Source organism: Peromyscus maniculatus, chromosome 19, assembly GCF_049852395.1.
Source record: "Peromyscus maniculatus bairdii isolate BWxNUB_F1_BW_parent chromosome 19, HU_Pman_BW_mat_3.1, whole genome shotgun sequence".
Classification (NCBI taxonomy): domain Eukaryota; kingdom Metazoa; phylum Chordata; class Mammalia; order Rodentia; family Cricetidae; genus Peromyscus; species Peromyscus maniculatus.
Window position 1 is genome coordinate 25,940,659 of NC_134870.1, and position 18,033 is coordinate 25,958,691.

The following is an 18,033-nucleotide window of genomic DNA, read 5'->3' on the forward strand; positions in this document are numbered from 1 at the left end:
TCGATTCCCTTTCCCTGAACTCAGGGATGAGTGGCACTGGCCACTCTAGTCCCGGCAGCTCTGGGACCAAGTAGGGCAGATGGGGTGTTCTTTGAACCCCTTATTACTCAGGCCTGGATGGCCCCCAGGAAGCAGGGGGTTCCCACCCCATCTCACCATCGCCAGTTCCCGTACTCTCCTGGGCAGGCTCCCAGAGGCCCACAAAGGCTCTCAGATGGAGTTCTGGGCCATGCACCGCTGTGCCCTGGGACCGCGGCCTGCTGGCTCTAGGCACTGCTGGTCCCTGGCCCTCCCCTGTAGGGCTTTGTCCACTGTCCTGGCTCTGGGCTGGAAGCAGCTGCTTGCTAGGGGAGGGGAGGGGGGCAAACCTGGACCCTCTTGAGCCCTTCCTTCCTGGCTGCCCCGTTTGCTCCCCCACCTCACTGCTGGTCCTCCCTGACAGGGCCTGTCCAGTGGGAAGGGTCTTTCCTCGTCCCCACACAGGTTTCAGTGTAGTGTTCTCATTTCCAGATGACACGGAGGTTTCAAGGATTCAGCCCAGCCTCTGTATCTCCCTGCCCAGACCCCTGACATGTGGCTTCCCTCCTCTGGCCCTGTGGAGTCCTTGGCCCACGCAGGGACTGGTCCCTGGCCTCATATTTATTCTTTGGTTCAGTACGGTTTGTTTCCTATTGTATGCTTCCTTGGCTCGTGGTAGATCTGGGGACTCAGAAAAGAGAGAAGTGACCTAACCCCAAGGAGCAGCTGTCCAAGCAATATGGAGGCGCAAGTTGTGACTGGGAAGCCATTGGAGCCTGGAGGGGTGTCTCCCAGGTCTGGGGAAATCTCCCAAGAGGGGTCCTCTCTGCAGATGCTGAAGTAGCTCCCACCAAAGGTTAGTGCCCATCACCCCCCTGTTTTGTGTGTTCACATGCTTGTTTTTGTTTCAAAACCCTTTTTAGTATTTACAGCTTCGTTCTTTTGTTTTTTCGAGACAGGGTTTCTCTGTGTAGCTTTGCGCCTTTCCTGGAACTCACTTTGTAGACCAGGCTGGCCTCGAACTCACAGAGATCCACCTGCCTCTGCCTCCCGAGTGCTGGGATTAAAGGCGTGCTTTATCTGCTGATGCGTTCATCGTCTGAATGCCCCAATGTACCTACCAGGTGCCAGTCCAGCTCCCAGGGACAGAGAAGTAAAAGAACTCTTTAACCGTCATGGAGCCTATGGTCTAGGAGGTGGGGGCAGAGAGACAGAGGCCAGAATGAGTAAGTGAACGAAATATGTGCGTTCATATTGTGGAGGGAAAGAAAGCGGGGGTGGGGGGTGGGGTGGGGTGGGAGATGGTGGTGAGGGAGGGGAAGTGGTGGGCCCAAGGAGGGAAAGGAGGGCTGAGGGGGCTGGGCTGTGCAGATCTCTGGGGGAGGAGTGATTTAGGAAGGGACACATCACAGACAAGGGTCCTGAGGCCAAACGTGCCTGGCACAAGAGAAGATGCCTAAGGATGCTGGTGTGGCTGAGGAGGCGGGGTCAGAGAGGAGCTGGGAGAGAAACGGTGGAGGACTCGGGAGGCCACGTGAAGATGGCGGGGTGATGGGACCGAGCCGGAGAGAGCTACTGCTTGAATCTGAGCAAGAGAGTGTGGGGTCTTTCTGTTCCATAGTCACCCCTCGCCCCCACAGCTGCTGGGCTTGAATGCTAGGGGTGTGGGTGGAACCAGTTACGAGGCCACAGTGACAGTCGGGGAAGAGAGGTGGCTGGGCTAGTATGGTGGCAGTGGGACTGACCACAGTGGTCAACAGGGGACCTAGGTGGGATGTCTCCGACTATCCGGGGATTGGATGTAGTGGAGAGGCAAAGATGGCTTCCAGGGTTCAACCTGGGTGGGCAGGAGAACAGGAAGAGGGCTGGGGACTCCCCTGGGCTGAGTGAAGGCAGGAACCTCAGCCAGCACTGGTATCTAGACCTGACCTGGGGGTCACGTGCCGTCACTCATTGATTTAGCTTGGTTTGGAAGCTAGTCATATCATCAGGGAGTAGAGTCCCAAGACAGGACAGTGTCGAACACTGCAGAGAATCAGGAAGTCTGCACAGTGGGCATGGGCTTGGCATTGCCACACGGCCCGGGCTACAGTCAGCCTCCGGCACTGTCATATGTGGCTCGGGTGGACCTGGCTGGGTAGGCATGCCTACTGCATGGGGATGCAAGAAACAGAAACGTTGTCTTTCCCTGGCATCTGTAGCCCGGTGAGAAGAGAGTGGGTGATTCCTTGGGGTGTCTGCAAGCTCAGGTGTCCCTGTGCCACACCCAAGCTGCACATCTGTACTTGGGAGTTGTGTTGGTGATTCTCATGAACGGTGGTCCTCATGAACGGTGGTTTTCATGAATGGTGGTTCTCACGAATGGCGGTTTTCATGAACAGTGGTTCTCTCATGAATGGTGGTTCTCATGAACAGTAGTCCTCATGAACAGTGGTCCTCGTGAACGAACGGTGGTCCTCATGAACGGTGGTCCTCACGAACGGTGGTTCTCATGAACAGTGGTTCTCATGAACAGTGGTTCTCTCATGAACGGTGATTCTCATGAACGGTGGTTCTCATGAATGGTGGTTCTCATGAACGGTGGCTCTCATGAATGGTGGTCCTCATGAACGGTGGTTCTCATGAACGGTGGTTCTCATGAATGGTGGTCCTCATGAACAGTGGCTCTCATGAATGGCGTCATGGGTTGTGAGGGCAGAAGAGACAGGAGCTGTGCTGGAGTCTGTTAATATCGATGGCCATCTTGACAGGATCTAGACTCACCAGGAGACAAATCCCTGGGTGTATTGGTGAGGGAGTTTCTAGGCTGGGGTAACCGAGGTGGAAGACCCACCTTAACGTGGATAACACCATTCCATGGGCTGGGGTCCTGAACTGGAAAAAGGGGGGGGGGCAGAGCACCAGCATTCACCTTTCCCTCTCCTGACTGCTTCAAGGCCTCAGGCTCCCACCAGCCAGTATGCCTTCCCCGATGACTGTGAGGCCAAACCAGCCCTTCCCCTAAGCTGCTTTCTCCAGATATTTGGCCACAGGAAGGAGAGTGTCACTAACAGAGAGGCAAGAGAGAGGAATTGGGGACAGCTGTCAGGGACAGCGTTCAAGGAGCTCCCATGTCCTGCGGAGAGGAATGAGGACAGTGGTGGAGCTGGGAGGCACTGGCTGGGGGAAGGTGGGGGACAGCACATGTCTCTCCCTCCCTGCCATTCTTCCCTGCTCTGTGGACAGGGATACTTCTGGGGACACTTGTGACAAGCCAACCCTGATCTTACAGGTTTCAGGGCATGGGAGACAAAAAGTGAAGAGCCGCGTCCTCAGGCACGCTCGGCTGCCAGGCTAGGCGAGGACACTAACCACTGAGATACACCTCCAGTCCTAGCAAGCGGTCCTCACCAGCAGAGCCGTGCCCACTGAACGCACACACGTGCCTGGCTCCGTGTGGGCAAGCACCCAGTTCATCAGTTCCTTTTGTCCCTGCCCGACCCTATCAGTCAAGTCTCTACCATCGGCGTGGGGCAGATGGAGTGAGAGCCTAGAAAGGTGGTCGGGCTGTGACCTGGGTGGGGCGTGCAGTAGGAATGGCTGGTGTCTCTACCCCTTCCTGAGCCCCAGGCACAGCCACCCTCCTCAACGGCAGGGCAGTAGTGGGGTCAGGTTGTTTCTCCTCCCCCAAGAAGATCTGAGGTCCCTGCATGAGAGGGTGTCTGAGGGCTGGTGGGGGTGGTGGTGGGTGAAAGCTTGCGTTCTAAGCCCTCTCTCAAGTGCCCACTGATTCCTTAGATCTCCTGAAACCCGGGGCAAGCGAGGTCTGCTCTCGGAGCATCAGTGTTTTTATCTGTAAAATGGGTCGCAGGGTCGTTTTGAGTCGAGTAGGACACAGGGAGAGCATTAGAAGAGACCGTGGGTTTGGTGACCAGAAGCTGGACGCTGAAGAAGAGGGAGAGAGTGAAGGGTGGGTTCCCGTGGTCGCCCTGCTTCCCCTTCCCTCCTCCAGCTCCTAGGGTTTGGAGCCCCTCAGTGTCTCTCGGAGGGGTCGGATCTTGCTCTGTAGATTTGCAGCCCCTTAGTGTGGAGCGCAGGCACAGTCTGGTCCAACTCCTCCAGGAAGCTGCAGACCTGGGGTGGGGGCCGGCGAGGTCATGACCAGCCGGAGGAGAGGCGAGGGCAGGGGCTTCTGTCTCCCAGAGCGCTGTCCCCCGTCGCCCTTACCTGCCCAGGGTGGCCCCGCCTCACTCCCATCTGCAGCTGGGCCTCTCTCTGTTGTCTCCTCTCTTCTGTCCTCAACTCCTAAGTCTGTCCGCACCTCTGGGCGCCTGTCTCTCTCCGTGGGCTCTCTCTACTTTGCTCCCTAAATACCAAGGTAAGATCTCCCATGATGGAAATGGGGGCCCTAGGGGGGGTGGTGGCGGCAAGGCCCGTCCCTCCATCAGGGGCTGGGACAGATGGGACTGTGGTTAGGTCGGCCAGAGGTTCGAGGACAGAGCCTGGGCCGGGTTAGGAGGGGGGCGGGACCTCGTGGAACTCCCCTCCCCCACTTTCTTAAAGGGTCCAAGAGCCAGGGGTGCGGGCCAGGGGTGGCCAAGTCCTGTGGGTGGGCGCCCCGCACAAGGTCGCCCCCGCGCGCGCGCGCTCGTGGCCAGGCACCGCGGGTGGGCCCTCCTGGTGGCCACCGTCCCCTCCGGGCGGCGCGCACGCTGGCAGCCCCTCCACCCCCCCGCCCTTCCCGTCCTTCCCGCTCCTCCCTCCCTCCCTCCCTCCCTCGCTGCTCTGTTCCCTCCCTCCTGCAGTCCGTCCCCTCCTTCTCTGCCCAGCCTCTCCACAGCCGAGCCTCCAACACCTGAAGGGACAGAAGGACGGACGGACGGACGCGGGGAGCTCCAACAGGCGGCGGTGCGGGACCTCGGGTCCAGGGGTGGCTTCGGCATGGCCCCGCCGTGAGAGGGAACCCCGAGGCTGGGACCCGAGCGGTGAGTGGGGCCGCGAGCCAACTGTGTCCCCAAGGCCTGCATGCTCCGGGACCCCGCCCCTCTCCTTAGGAGGCCAGCTAGATACTAGGAAGGGGTTTAGGGTGGTGAGAGGACCGCAGGCTGGGTGGCGGGAGCCGCCCTCCGCCCTTTTTGCCCGCTAGGGTCTGCTAACAAAGCTACATTTCGAGATCAATTCTGTGGTGGCTGGAGCATCCAAAGGATGCGGTTGTCATGGAGATGGGGCAGGGAGAGGAAGCCCAAGATGGTCAGGACTGGGCCAGGGAGTGGGGGCGCCGCCAAGAGCCCCAGTCCCGCCTGCGGGGAGGATGGGGCTGCTGGCCCAATTGTCTCCCGGGCTCTGCCTCCCGGTCCCCTCCCCCTTTTGTATAATCAGTGTCAGCGCCTACGCTGGTGGGGTGCCAGTGTCAGTTTGGTGGTCTGTGGTTGGGGTGTTGTGTGCTAGGGCCGGCCGCAGCTACCTCCACAACAGAGCATCTTGGAGGATTTATTTCTCTTTCCAGTTTCCCAACTTTGACAGGCAGGCCTGGGGCCCAGGCCTCTCTGTCTCTGCAAGAGCAGGGGTTCGCTTGGGGGCGTGGCAGGCGGTAGGCAAGGCCAGGCCTCACAGAAAGGCTATGGCAGCATGAAGAGGAGGGGTCCTTGGAACCGGGTGCCGGGTCTGGGTGGGGCAGGGAATCCAGATGTGGGGACCACCCTATTCAGCTGGCTCTCTTCTAGACTCCTGTCCCTGGAGGATCTGGGATTCTCTGAAATAAGACCCGGAGCATTGTTTCTATACAAGACCTTGGGCCCACTGCCCACTGTCCACCCTTTGTCTTGGGCCCACCTTGCCGGGCCCAGAAAGAGATCTGGGGGCAGATGCAACAGTTATAATGCAAAAGGGCACAAGACTCCTTCAGGCAGCTCAGGACAAGCCTGGCTGAGCCGGCTGAGACCAAGCAGCCTGCTCTGGGTTTGCTGGTGTAGGAGAGTGGGCCTGGGGTAACATTAGGATTTTCCTAGTCCTCTCCAGACCCTGCAGACAGGAGCTGCTTCATGAATACCACTCAGTTAGCTTGAGGGACACAGGCAAGGAGCATAAGGACCACCTCCAAGTCCCCCACCCCCACCCCAACAGATGCCTTCCTCCCAAGGAAGCTACAAGTTCCATGGCCTGGGATCTATGAATCAAGACAATGGGCCAGCCACTTTTCCTGTCCACCCAGGGGTCTGGAAGAGAGAATTGTCGCCCCCCCCCCCAGAGCCCTTTCTCCTGATGCCTGGTGCTAGGCAGTGGGTTTTGTGGGGGGCTTCTCCAGTGTTTGATCCTGGTGGAGAGAGCAGGTTTACAGGAATGACCAGAGCCCTCGGGGGTTCCCACACTCTGAGGTGAGTAGGTAGGTGTGGCCCATTAAAGGTAGAGGGATGACAGGTGTCCTTGGAAGGCTTCTTCACTGGGTGCCTCCTATAGGGGTTGAGGTCTCAATGCCCACGTGATTTTTCCCTGGAGCTCTGAAGTGCCTTGTGCCAGACTAAGAGGTCTCCTTCCTGCAGGCTTGCCCTGTCTGCTCAATCCTGGGGAGGGGACACACGTCCCAAGCAGATCTAGGGTCATTGCTCAAGGGAGAGAGAAAAGCTAGCTGCTTCCTGCCCTCCACGAGGCTGAGAGACAGGGCCTGGGAATGCCACACTGCCCTGCTTCCATGGATGGGTCAAAGCTACTGTGTGTGGGGTACCCCAACACCTGTGAGTTTTGGGGGAGACGCCACTATTGCCCCCATTATGATCGAGAGGCCTCTGGGCCCAGGAAGCAGTTGTCTGCTCTAAGTATCTTGTGAAGGTAGGACTTACATCTGGGTATGACTTTCTCAGGCTCAGACCTGTGTCCCCAGCTGTATGTCCCCAGCCACCTTCTCTCCTGCCCTGGAACTACAGCTTAGGACAGAGGTGGGCCCCAGCACCTCCCCATCTGCACGGGAGTCACCTTGGGGGATCTGGAAGCACTGTGCTAGGGTCTCCTAGGGAGGTGAGGTGGAGGCATTTTTCTTCTGGGCGGCCTGCAGACTGAAGCTACCTCTCTCAGCAGACGATGCTCTAGACCTCCTCTTGCCAGATGGTCTTTTCCAGGAAAATCTGTTTTGAGAAGCATCTTGTGTCTGGGGTTCCATATTTAGCCTGGCTCCTTTTACGGGAGGATATACTCAGACTGTCACCCCTCAAGGGATGTTTGGGGGTGGGGTGAGTCCAGGGCTACACCTGGCTCCTCGCCACAGCTTCACCAAGATGGGGAGGTCCTGGCCCAGCTGTGGTATGTCCTGTTGGTCCCTCTGGGGTCTGGTCATGTTCTGAGAGTCCTGTTCTTCACTGAGCTTGGCTCACAGTGGAGTCGGGCTCACTGTGGGTGGCGAGTCCTCCTGAGCTGTGCCCGCACGTTTGGGCGCCTGGTATTCAGGTCAAGGCTAGCCCATGGCCCAGCTTGCTTCAAGGCTGTGGCTTGCTGCAGGCCGCGGCTCACTTTCTGAGCCTCCTGCTCAGGAGCCCAGTGTGCAGCAATGCTCCTCGGGGCCTCTTCCCAAACGCTTCCACTCTCCTGCCTCATTGCATCTTGTCACTCTCCGCATACACCTGCACCCCTTTCCCCCAGAAGCCAACATCTGGCCGTGTGTCTTCCTCCCCTTCTCTCCCTCTTTTGAAGGCTTTATAAATACATTTCCTCAAACTACCTCACCATAAATTCCCTGAATCAAGGATATTTTTTCTCTGACAGAACAGTTATACTATTATCCTAACTGAAAAATCTAGTAATGATTCAGCCTGCCCTTGTATTTAGCCTCCATTCAAGTTTCTCTAGCGGCTCTAGTAACATTTTTTTGTAAGTATCTGTTATGGATCTTTCTTGTTTGTTTCTTTGGTTTGGTTTTTGAGACAGGGTCTCTCCTTATATAGCTCTGGCTGTCCTGGATCTTGCTATGTAGACCAGGCTGGCTTCAAACTCACAGAGATCCACCTGCCTCTGCCTCCTGAGTGCTAGGATTAGAGGTGTGTGCCGCCACACCTGTTTATAATTTTTTTTTGACCAAGGAGCATACACTATATTTAGTTATTATACACTATATTTAGTTATTATGCACTATATTTAGTTATTATACACTATATTAAGTTATGTTTTTGTTCTGGATTAATCTCACTTTCTTCCCCTTCCATTTTTGAAACGGGGGTCTTATGCAGCCCAGGCTGGCCTCAAACTCATTGTGTAGCACTGAGAATGACCTTGAACTCCTGATCCCTTGATTTCACATTCTTTTCTTCCTTCTTTCTTTTCTTCTTTTCTTTCTTTTTTTGAGACAGGGTTTCTCTGTGTAACTCTGACTGTCCTGGAAATCTCTCTGTAGACCAGGTTGGCCTCAAACTCACAGAGATCTGCTTGCCTCTGCCTCCCAAGTGCTGAGATTAAAGGCAAGTGCCACCACTGCCTGTCGATTCCACATTCTAAATGCTGGGATTTCAGGCATGCTCCACCATGTTCAGCTAATCATCCGACTTAAAAAGTTTTTTTTTTTTCTTATGCTGTTTTTATGACCTTGTCAGTTTTGGAGTTGTGTGGAATCTCCCGTGTTCTGGCTTGTCTCCCTGCTTGCTCCTGATCAGATTCACGTTAAACATCTGTGGACACAGCCCATAAGTGATGTTCCATCCCCAGTGTCCCATCAGAGGGCACACCTTACAATAGAGAGTGTTCTGTGAGGCCGCTTGGCTGAGGGTCCATTTGCTTTGATTCTTTACTCGCTTTAGCCTACAATCAAAACTTCATCAACTTGGGCACCCCGGCGGCAGGGGTGTGCAGCTTCGAACCATCGAAACAGATCAAACCGATTCAGACCAGACTGCTCTCAGATTTAATACCTCTGGGTGGAGGCAGGTGCTGCTCATGAGGAGAGAAGGAAGGCCTGAGAAGGGTGTGTGGGGGGGAGTGGTAAGAAAATGGGCGCAAGGTAGAAAGAGAGACCCAGGACTCAGCCTGAGGAGGATGAGGGCTGAAGTTGGCTCTTCCCCCAGGGTATTGGGAGCCCCTGAAGGATTTTACAGAGGTGAGTGATGGGGTCATTTTGTGCGCTGGAAGTTTCTCAGAAGAGGAATAGGATTGGTTGGGTAGCACGTTGGACGAAAGCTCATTTAGGAGGCTGTGATGTGGCCCGGCACAAGCTGCTTGGAAACTGTGTGGTGCAGCCCTTCTCGTGGGTTGTGTGGCTGGTTGGCCTACTGGGACAGCGTCTGGGGAAAGGGATGTAAGGAGAGCCCAGAGGCAGATGGACAGCGTCCGCATCAGGCTAGAAGCAGAGGGTGACCAGGGAGCTGTTGCCTGGGGCTTAGGAGGGGGGGACGGTGGATGGGGTTTGGGTGTATGGAGGGCCGTGGATGGAAGACACCACTTCGCAAGTCCTGAAGCTTCTTTTGTGGTGGGGGCAAAGGGAGGCCACACACCACCTACAGCAGGGGCGGATGGTGGGTCCAGGCACTAGCCGGGGTCCTTGAGTAGGTGAGGGACCAGCGTATAGGCAGCTGCCCTGCCGGAGTCAGCAGACTCTCTTCCTCCCAGAATGCAGTTCCTCACCCCATGCCAAGAGACTCCATTAAAGCTCTTCCTAGTGAAACCCAGTGCTCGGTTCCCTCCAGCCTGAGGAAAACCACAGCCTGTCCCCCGCAGCTCTCACAGTAGGTCCGGCTCACAAATTCAGGTGGGTCTGCCGCTGTCCGTCACTCAGGTCACGGCCCAGAGCCCACTGCCTCCTCTCCTGGTCAGCACCTCCTTGTCGCTCCTCACCCAGTGTCTCAGATAGGGTTTCCGCTGCTGTGATGAAACCCCACGACCAGAAAGAGAGCTGGGAAGGAAAGGGTTTATTTGGCTTCCCCGGCCACTCTTCATCATCAAAGGAAGTCAGGACAGGAACTCAAACAGGGCAGGATCCTGGAGGCAGGAGCTGATGCCGAGGCCACGGAGGGGTGCTGCTTGCTGACTTGCTCCCCATGACTTGCTCAGCCTGCTTTCTTATAGAACCCAGGACCACCAGCCCAGGGACGGCACCCCTCACCATGGGCTGCCCCCCCTCCATCGATCACTAATTAAGAAAATACCCTACAGCTGGATCTTAGGGAGGCATTTTCTCAGTTGAGTTCCTCTTCAGATAGCTCTAGCTTGGTGTCAGGCTGACAAAACTATCCAGCACACTTGGGTTCTCCTTGCCCACATCCCTTTCAGCCAAAGCCTTCGAGAAAACAAGTCCCAGCTTCCTCAGTTGCCTGGACCAAGTTTACCCACCCTCCAGTTTCTGTACCTCTGCCCTGCCGTCCTCATGCCGCTGTGGGCCAGGGCCACGCGTTCCTCTCCTGCCCGAGGCTACCCTCGGCCTGTGTACCAGACCTTATCGCCTCTCGCCTGCTTGAAGACACTGTTAGCAAATGCCCCCTTCCGCACCATAGTTCCGTTCTCTCTGAGGCCATTTCATCAAGAAGTGTCTTTCTAGTTCTTCCTTTTTTTTTTTTTTTTTTTTTTTTTTTGGTTTTTCGAGACAGGGTTTCTCTGTGTAGCTTTGCACCTTTCCTGGGACTCACTTGGTAGTCCAGGCTGGCCTCGAACTCACAGAGATCCACCTGGCTCTGCCTCCCGAGTGCTGGGATTAAAGGCGTGCGCCACCACCGCCCGGCATCTAGTTCTTCCAGAAAGACGGTTCTTTGCCTCCTCCAGCCAGGGCCACTTACTTCTCTTTCTAGCAAAGGCGATCCAGACTCCACATCCTCTCCTTACACTCTCTCTGACTCTCCTCAGTTGTGAGCACCCCTCTGTCTTCCCTGACTGCATTTCTCAAGGTCACCAGTGACCTCCTCATTGGTTCAGCAGAGCCAGCCTGCAGCACCCCCACATCCTGGCTCCTTCTTTGAGATGCTTCCTGGGCCTCTGGGTCGCTTGTTCTCCCGTTTGCTTCCGATGATGTGCGCTGCTCCTCAGCCTCGGCTGCTGGCTCCCTTCTTGTCCCTTGAAATGGGAGCACTCCAGGACCCAGTGCCCGCACAGCTGCCTGGCCAGGGCTTTGCACCGATTTCACCTAGTGCTTCAGCTCTAAGTGCCACCTGTGCCTTGCTGGCCCCACGTCCGTCCATCTGTGTGTCCATGCCCCCAGCCTTACCTTCCCGTGGAATCTTCAGGTACTCGCTCCACACCTCAGCTTTCATGCCAACCAGATGCCTCTAACTCAACTTCTCCAACATGAGACCTTTTCCACCCACCCCTCTCTCCCCCTCAGGGGTGGCACCTCCATCCTTCGGGCTGCTCAGGGTCTCGACTCCCTTGCTTTTCTCCCACTGAGGCTTTACCAGGTCAAGGTGTCCCCTCAATGGGCCAGCGGTGAGAGAAGAGGCAGTCCTGGACTGCCGGCTAGAGAGCCCCCCTCTAGCTTCTTTCTATGGCATTGTGCTCTTCTCTTTCTGGAGGCCAGAACCAAGCCGAAATCGGGCCAGGACAGGTCAGGGAAGTGGAAGGAGGGTGGGGGGGGGGAAGAGATGATTGGTAGGGGAGGGTTAAGCAGCATTAGGCAGTTAGGGTCTTTGGAGGGTGGGGAAAGCCACATGGAAGGAGGTTGGAAGGAGAAGGGGTTCCCTTGGTGCCACTTGGAAACATGAGCATCTGAAATGGGGCAGAAAGTGGAGGGTGGAGCTCTTGGTTCACCTTGGCTATTGAAGGAGACTGAGCGAGATGCTCAGACATTGTGCCCCATCCCAATGGGCGGGCTTCCTCCATGGACCCCGTAGCATGGGACTGTCTGACGCAGCACACAGGCCATTCGTGGGTCAGATGTCTCGAAGCAGGGTGAATCCCAGGTACCTTCTCAAGTTGAGGGAGGCAGAGCAGTGGTCAGGTGGCAGTGGACTGCCAGAATCTGCACAGCCTGGTTCTGTGACGGTCTAGATAGTGAAGGTCTTACCCAGCAGGAAGGTCAGCTGAGGGGGGGGATTCCCTGCTCTACGTGACTTGGGATTTGAAAGCAGACACTGAGGATTTCATTAGTGTTAAGGTTTCTCCAAAGAAGCATGCTGATGTATGTAAATGTTAAGCAAATGAGGGTGCCATCTGTCTGGGGGTGGTAGGGAGAGAGAATGCTAGGGGATGTCAAGGAATGACCTTTGCAGAGTGGCCCTGAAAGTCCCAGTGGGCACACGCAGATGGATGCAAATCTGCACACATCCCTGGGGTCTCTTCCTGTTCAAACGAGACTACCGAGAGAGGCCTCCTGGACCTCCACAGCCCCCTGGAGGCTGGCCTCCTAGCAGACAGAATGGGCGGGGCTTGTTAATAGCTTAAAGCTTCACTGCCTGAAGGGGACAGTCACTCAGAACCCAGATTTTCAGCTCTGACTTAACTCTTTGTGTGGCTCATGTGCCTTGAGATGGAGGTAGTTATGAGCCTGGCCTTGGGTGGGAGTGTTGCGGTAGCTAAGTTTGAAGCCGTTTGCCTAAGGGAAGGGGGTTCCTTCTCTGTTCACCCCACTGGTCTCCCCCCTTACGCTGGGCCTCTGAAGCTCCTGCCTGGGACCTGCTCTGACAGTTGCCAAGGACAACGGTCTCCAAGGCTGAATGGCCTGTGCTATGTGCTGCTCTTCTGAGCACTCTACTCAGGGCATGGGCAGCCACCTGGTTCCCCAGCAGACCTGAGAAGCTTCTGGAAGGAAGTAGACAAGGTACTTCCCTGGATGCAGCCCCTTCCTCATTTCCTTCAGTTATCCTGTGGAATAGGGGCTGCTAGTTGGTCTCATTTTGTGGGTGGCCTGGAGGCTTAAGAAGGTGAGTGGCCTTCCCGAGGTCACATGGCTGTTGGGGAGCGGAGATGTTCCCAAGGCTCCCGGGTAGTCATGTTTCCCATATTGTCCTGGCTTCCTCCTGCCCTCTGGGAGTAGGATATTGACGTACTTGGGTGATGCGACTTGGGAAGGCTCCTGGACCTCTTTGCTGAGCACGATCTTCGGGTCTTGTGGCTGGCAGAGGCAGAGTCAAGGAGAATGAGATGTGTGGTCTAGGGATACCACCCAAAAGTCCCGTCACAGTTGCTCACTGTCCATGCTGCCAGGGGCATGAGAGATTCCCGTGGAGCCCTGGAAGTGCTCAGGTCTGGACCGGTTTGTGCCCCAGGCTGGTGAGGGGCAGAACTGTCCAGGTAGGGTCTGTTCTTGGCATTTGCTATATGCCAGCCAGCATTTCACACTGATTGTCATGGTGTGTGTGTGTGTGTGTGTGTGTGTGTGTGTGTGTGTGTGTGTGTAGTGGGGCCAGTGAGAGGGCTTAGGGTGAGTCCCAGGGGGAGATAATAGGTCTACAGTTGAGAGCATTTCCTCTTTCCTTGCCAGGGAACCCTGGTGGAGCTCTGTGGGCAAGTGTCTGAGGTGGAAGGTTCTTGGATAAATACCACATGCTAATGGATTGCGCCCCTGGAGCATCCGCGACAACCCCAACAGACTCGAGTGTGTTGCAGATGTGAGATTCCAGCTGGGCGGCCTTCCAACCCCCATCAGGTGCTGAGCAAGATCCTGAGCTTGAGAATGTTCTGAATCCGATGCACGTGGGCTGGTGAGGCCCGTGGTTTATCTACCTGAGCCCCCCTGCACCCTGGAGGCAAGGCCAGAACGTCCTGGCTTCCAGCTCTGATCCTTGGGGCAGCTATGGCTTCAACACCTCCAGATAACATCCGCAGACCTTTCTGCATTCCTGACTTGGGCTCAGCACCCTAGAGGCTTAGATTCTGCCTGTCCTGGGTAGCTCTCATCATCTGGCACCCATCATGGCTCTGCCTTCTGCCCCGTTTCCACCAAGTGGCCTATCCACCCTCCACCAAGCCGTCTGCTGCCACTCTGTGTAGCGATGGCTGGTGAAGGTACCTGTCTTCCCCATTATCATCTCAGCCTGAAGTTCTGGCTTGTCCCCTTTCCTGTCTCCAGATTCTCCAAAGATGGAAGGATTTCTACCCTGGGTGTCCAGTAATGTACATCTAGCTGTCCTTGACTCTGTCCTTAGGTTTGAAGGCTCCTCTTTCCACCTCGACACCCAGAGGAACTGTCTCCTCCCCTCTGTGTGGTGCTGTGGGCCGGAGTATGTATGCACATGTGCATGAGCACAAATGCCTGCTATGTATAGCTAAGCATAGAGGTGTCTCGCAGAGCAAGCCAGCCTGGAGCCTGCCTGCTGGAAACTCCTCCGGCGCTGTCCTGGTGCTTCCCACAGCCCGTGGCTTGCACCCCAGCATGGAAAGGACCATAGAGCTGTCCAACCCCGCAGCAGCCTTGCTCCGCGCATGTTCCTCGGTGTTGCCTAGCCTCTGCCAAAGAGGAAAAGGGTCCGAATTGCTCAGCTGACAAATATTTATAAAGCATCCCTATGTACTGGGCATAGCACAGGCTCTGGACAGCTGTGCCCGTGACAGGCCCTGCCCTGACTGGACTCACATCCTAGTGTCGGGGAGGTGGTCAGGAAAGAAACATGTATGGGGTTTGGGGGGGGGGGGTTGCAGAGATGGCCGCCAGTAAAGTGCTTGATGAGCAAGGCTGAGGACCCCAGCGTGCATTCCCAGCATTCATATAAAAAGCTGGGTGTGGCGCACGCCTTTAATCCCAGCACTCGGGAGGCAGAGGCAGGTGGATCTCTGAGTTTGAGGACAGCCTGGTCTACAGAGTAAGTTCCAGGACAGTCAGACCTATGAAGAGAAACCCTGTCTCAAAAAAGCAAAACCAAACAACAACAACCCCCCAAATGAACAAATGAAAACAAAAAACACCCCACCCCTCAAATCTGGGTACAGTGGTATGTTCCAGTACCTCCACTGCTGGGGAAGAAAGGATGGGAAGATCCCTGGGGATGAAAGATCCCTGGTCAACTAGTCTGGCCGAATTAGTGAGCTTCCGGTTCAGTGAGAGACTCTGCCTCAAAAAATAAGATGGAGCGCAATCGAGGAAGACACCCATGTTGACCTCTGGCTTCCGCACATACGTGCACACACGTGCATATGAACCTGCAACATACAGGTGCACTCACACATGCACCAAAAACTTAATTAATCAAAAAAGGAGAGTTTTCATTTTCCTTCTCACTCTAAAGCTCAGAGGAGTATGACTGGGTAGTCAGACGGGACCTCTATTTGGAGTTGAGCCTTGAATGGCAGGAAAGGCAGTCACCGAAGGATCCAGGGAGGCAACATTCTAGGCCAAGGGTACAGCTGGTGCAAAGGCCCTGAGGTGGGAATGAGCTTGGGGAGCAGAAAGAGGCCAGGGTGGCTGGGGAGGGGACAGCAGAGTGAGCTCAGGCAGGGCATTTTTAGGCCATGCTGGGGAGACTGGCTTTTCATTTAAGGGAGATAGGAATTGCTGGAGGGTTAGGATGGAGGGAGGCACGTGGTGTCATTTATTTTTGCAGTATCCTCTGGCTGCTGCCAGGCAAACAGGGAAGGGGACAGGGTTATCTGAGGAGCAGTTGAGATCTGGAAAGTGTGTGGCTCTCCAGTCACTCCTGGCCCAGTCTTCTACTATCATTATGGTCCCCATGCCAGCGGGTGCTGAAAGGAGGCCGCTGAGCCCAAGGTCATTCCAAGGGCTGTGGGTAGTGGGAGGCTCTTGGAAAGGGGCTTGGATCAGGCTGAGAGGCGGGCCACAGCGGGGCTTGAATGCTGCCAGCTTGTCATTGGTAGGCGGCTCCCTGAGACAGATGCTCAGTGGCCCAGCTCCACTCCTCTGCTCTGGCCAGCAGGGCTGGAGGCAGGAGGGGTCACTGCTTTGGTTTGTTTCTCTTGGTTGAGGTTTGGGGGCCTTGATTTCATGGGGTGGGGGTTCAGCCTGCACCTTAGTCTTTCCAGTGGCAGAGGGAGACTGACCCTGATTGCGAGGAGCGGGATCTCAGACAAAGCCTTTTCCAGTGTGCGTCTCAGTCTCTCTTGACCTGGAGAGTTGAGCTCAGCTGCCACTTACCCTGTGGAGTTGGCTGTTCTGTCGATAGCTTCCCCCTCGGCATCCATGACCTTAGCGTCACTTACCTGCTCTGGCTTCTCACAGGCAAGAGAGGCAGGAGTGAGTTCCTGGTCACATCATGGCTCAGAATGAGGACCTGGAATATCATTTTACACCTTTCACCTTGAAACATCCCCTCTGTGTATCCCTCCCAAGGCTCAACCACTCTGGGCTCTACTGGCCCTCAGCCCGAGCAAGGACTCTGGGCCCCTCGCCTAGAGTAGATCTCAATGCCTCCCCTTGTCTGTTTAGCCCTGGAACCGAGGGCATGGGTCAGTGCCCAGTGCTGGCAGAAACTCTGTCCTACTCAAAGCTTCAAGGGACATGGCAAGGCAGGTAGGTCTGGGATAGCCTGAAGCAGTTTCTAGAACTTACAGAGTGCTGGGGGGGGGGTTGTCACCCAAGAGGTCCTTGATTTGTTCACAGTCCTAGCTTTGGTCTTCTGTGGCTTGGACATCAGGTGGAGCCACTTATACCCTCAAGAGGCTTCAGGGAGACCAGGCAGGACCTTAACCAGAGGGGCTCCCACCCTGCCAGGCTCCACCTCTGTGCTTGGGTGCAGGAGCTGGAGCCATGCTGGCAGGGTAGGGGGCTCAAGCTGTGTCACCCCGAGTCAAAGCCCTGCTGCCCTGGATTGGTGAGACGGTGGAGGGCTAGACCTCGGGCAGCAGGCTGCAAGCGCCCACTCCCCCTCTTCCTCGCTATGTTCCCCTTGGAGTCTCAGCTGAGGAGGCGACCTCCTGCCCTCCTCTGGGTGTGCCACTGGGGGGAACCAATAGAAATAGCAACGGCAGCAGGGATGTAGGGCAGACCAGAAAGACTCCCTTACTCAGCGCTAAGCCTCCAGGGTCCCTGGGGTCCTAGCATCAGGGCCAGATAGCTTAGAGCTTGGCTTGAAGATGTTTTAAATCGGTGTGTGTGTGTGTGTGTGTGTGTGTGTGTGTGTGTGTGTGTGTGTGTTTAAAATCTGAACTTAGTGCAGTTGTTAGAACTCTAGGTAGTCTATGTAGAGAGGCCCTGTCTCAAAAAACCAAAACCAAAACAAACCAAACCAAAACCACCCATACTCTAGGTAGTGACAATGGGCGGGGCTGAGGCCACCGATCTCTCCCTTCCCAGCCATCTTCTACTCAGTGTTTGAAAACCCAGGGTTAAATGATTTTAACTGGTCTATAGTAGTTGAGCTCTCCTCAAAGGCCCAGGAGTCCCCAGAGAGCAGAACTTGCTTTCCTCTCTGGGCTCACATTTGTGCAAAGTCTCCCTGGAACTTACCTCTTTCCTGCAGGCCTGAGTCGGTGGCCTGGGGCGGGCCTGGCAGGTGAGACTCAGGAGCAGGCAGACACCAGGGTTCCTGTCCTTATCTCCACACTGCAGCTTCTTCTGCTGCAGCCCAGAAAGCTGACTTCTCCCTCTCCTCCTCCAGCCTCTCCTGAACTCAGATAGATCTCTCCAGAAGAAAGCAGGGTGTTGGGGGCCACCAAGGCCCATGTAGTGGAGTAAAGGAATAACTCAAACCAGAAACAGGAAAAGTCCAGGCACCTGCCTCTGCAGCTTTCCAGGGTGTTGGGGGGCGGGCCTGGCTCGTGTCTCCGGCTGAGATTACTTGGGAGGGTAGCCTAGACTACAGGGGCCTGGGGCAGAGAGGAGAGAATGGGTGAGTGAGGCCACAGCCCATTGCACGCGGCTTCTGCCTTCCTAGCTAGAATGCCATCGGGCAGGAAGCCCCTGGAGGTTGGGCAGAGCAGGGTGTGGCTCTTCCGGCTTCATTTTCCCCAGAGTGCTTCTCAGAGGTCTTCCTCGAGCTCTTCCTTAAGATTTGGTGAACTCCTGGGAGGGGGAGGGCTCATGGAGAAGGGAGCCCTGGTCTCTCTCCCGTCTTCTGCCATCGCTAGACACTTGCTTGCGCTGGCAGGGGCAGCCTCGCCTCAGCGCAGCGGGTAACGCCCAGCACCCTGGACAGCGCGCTGCTCACGGTGGGCCCCCTGTGGCTGATGGCGGTCCCCGGCTCTGCTCGG

General features: G+C 56.0%; 1 protein-coding gene across 4 annotated transcripts in view; it reads left to right on the forward strand.

Annotated features, from left to right (window-relative positions):
• Nucleotides 1-526: 526 nt before the first annotated feature.
• Nucleotides 527-18,033, forward strand: part of Psd2 (pleckstrin and Sec7 domain containing 2) — a 57,305-nt gene continuing 39,798 nt past the window's right edge. The window contains exons 1-4 of one of the 4 annotated variants that reach the window (XM_076555001.1): nucleotides 527-874; nucleotides 978-1,244; nucleotides 4,308-4,375; nucleotides 4,803-4,982. The gene's annotated coding sequence lies outside the window, so the exon portion shown is untranslated. Of the gene's footprint in view, nucleotides 875-977; nucleotides 1,245-4,307; nucleotides 4,376-4,802; nucleotides 4,983-13,374; nucleotides 13,541-18,033 lie in introns of those variants that run through there. The other 3 variants (XM_076555002.1, XM_076555003.1, XM_006991039.4) reach the window with 3 other exon arrangements.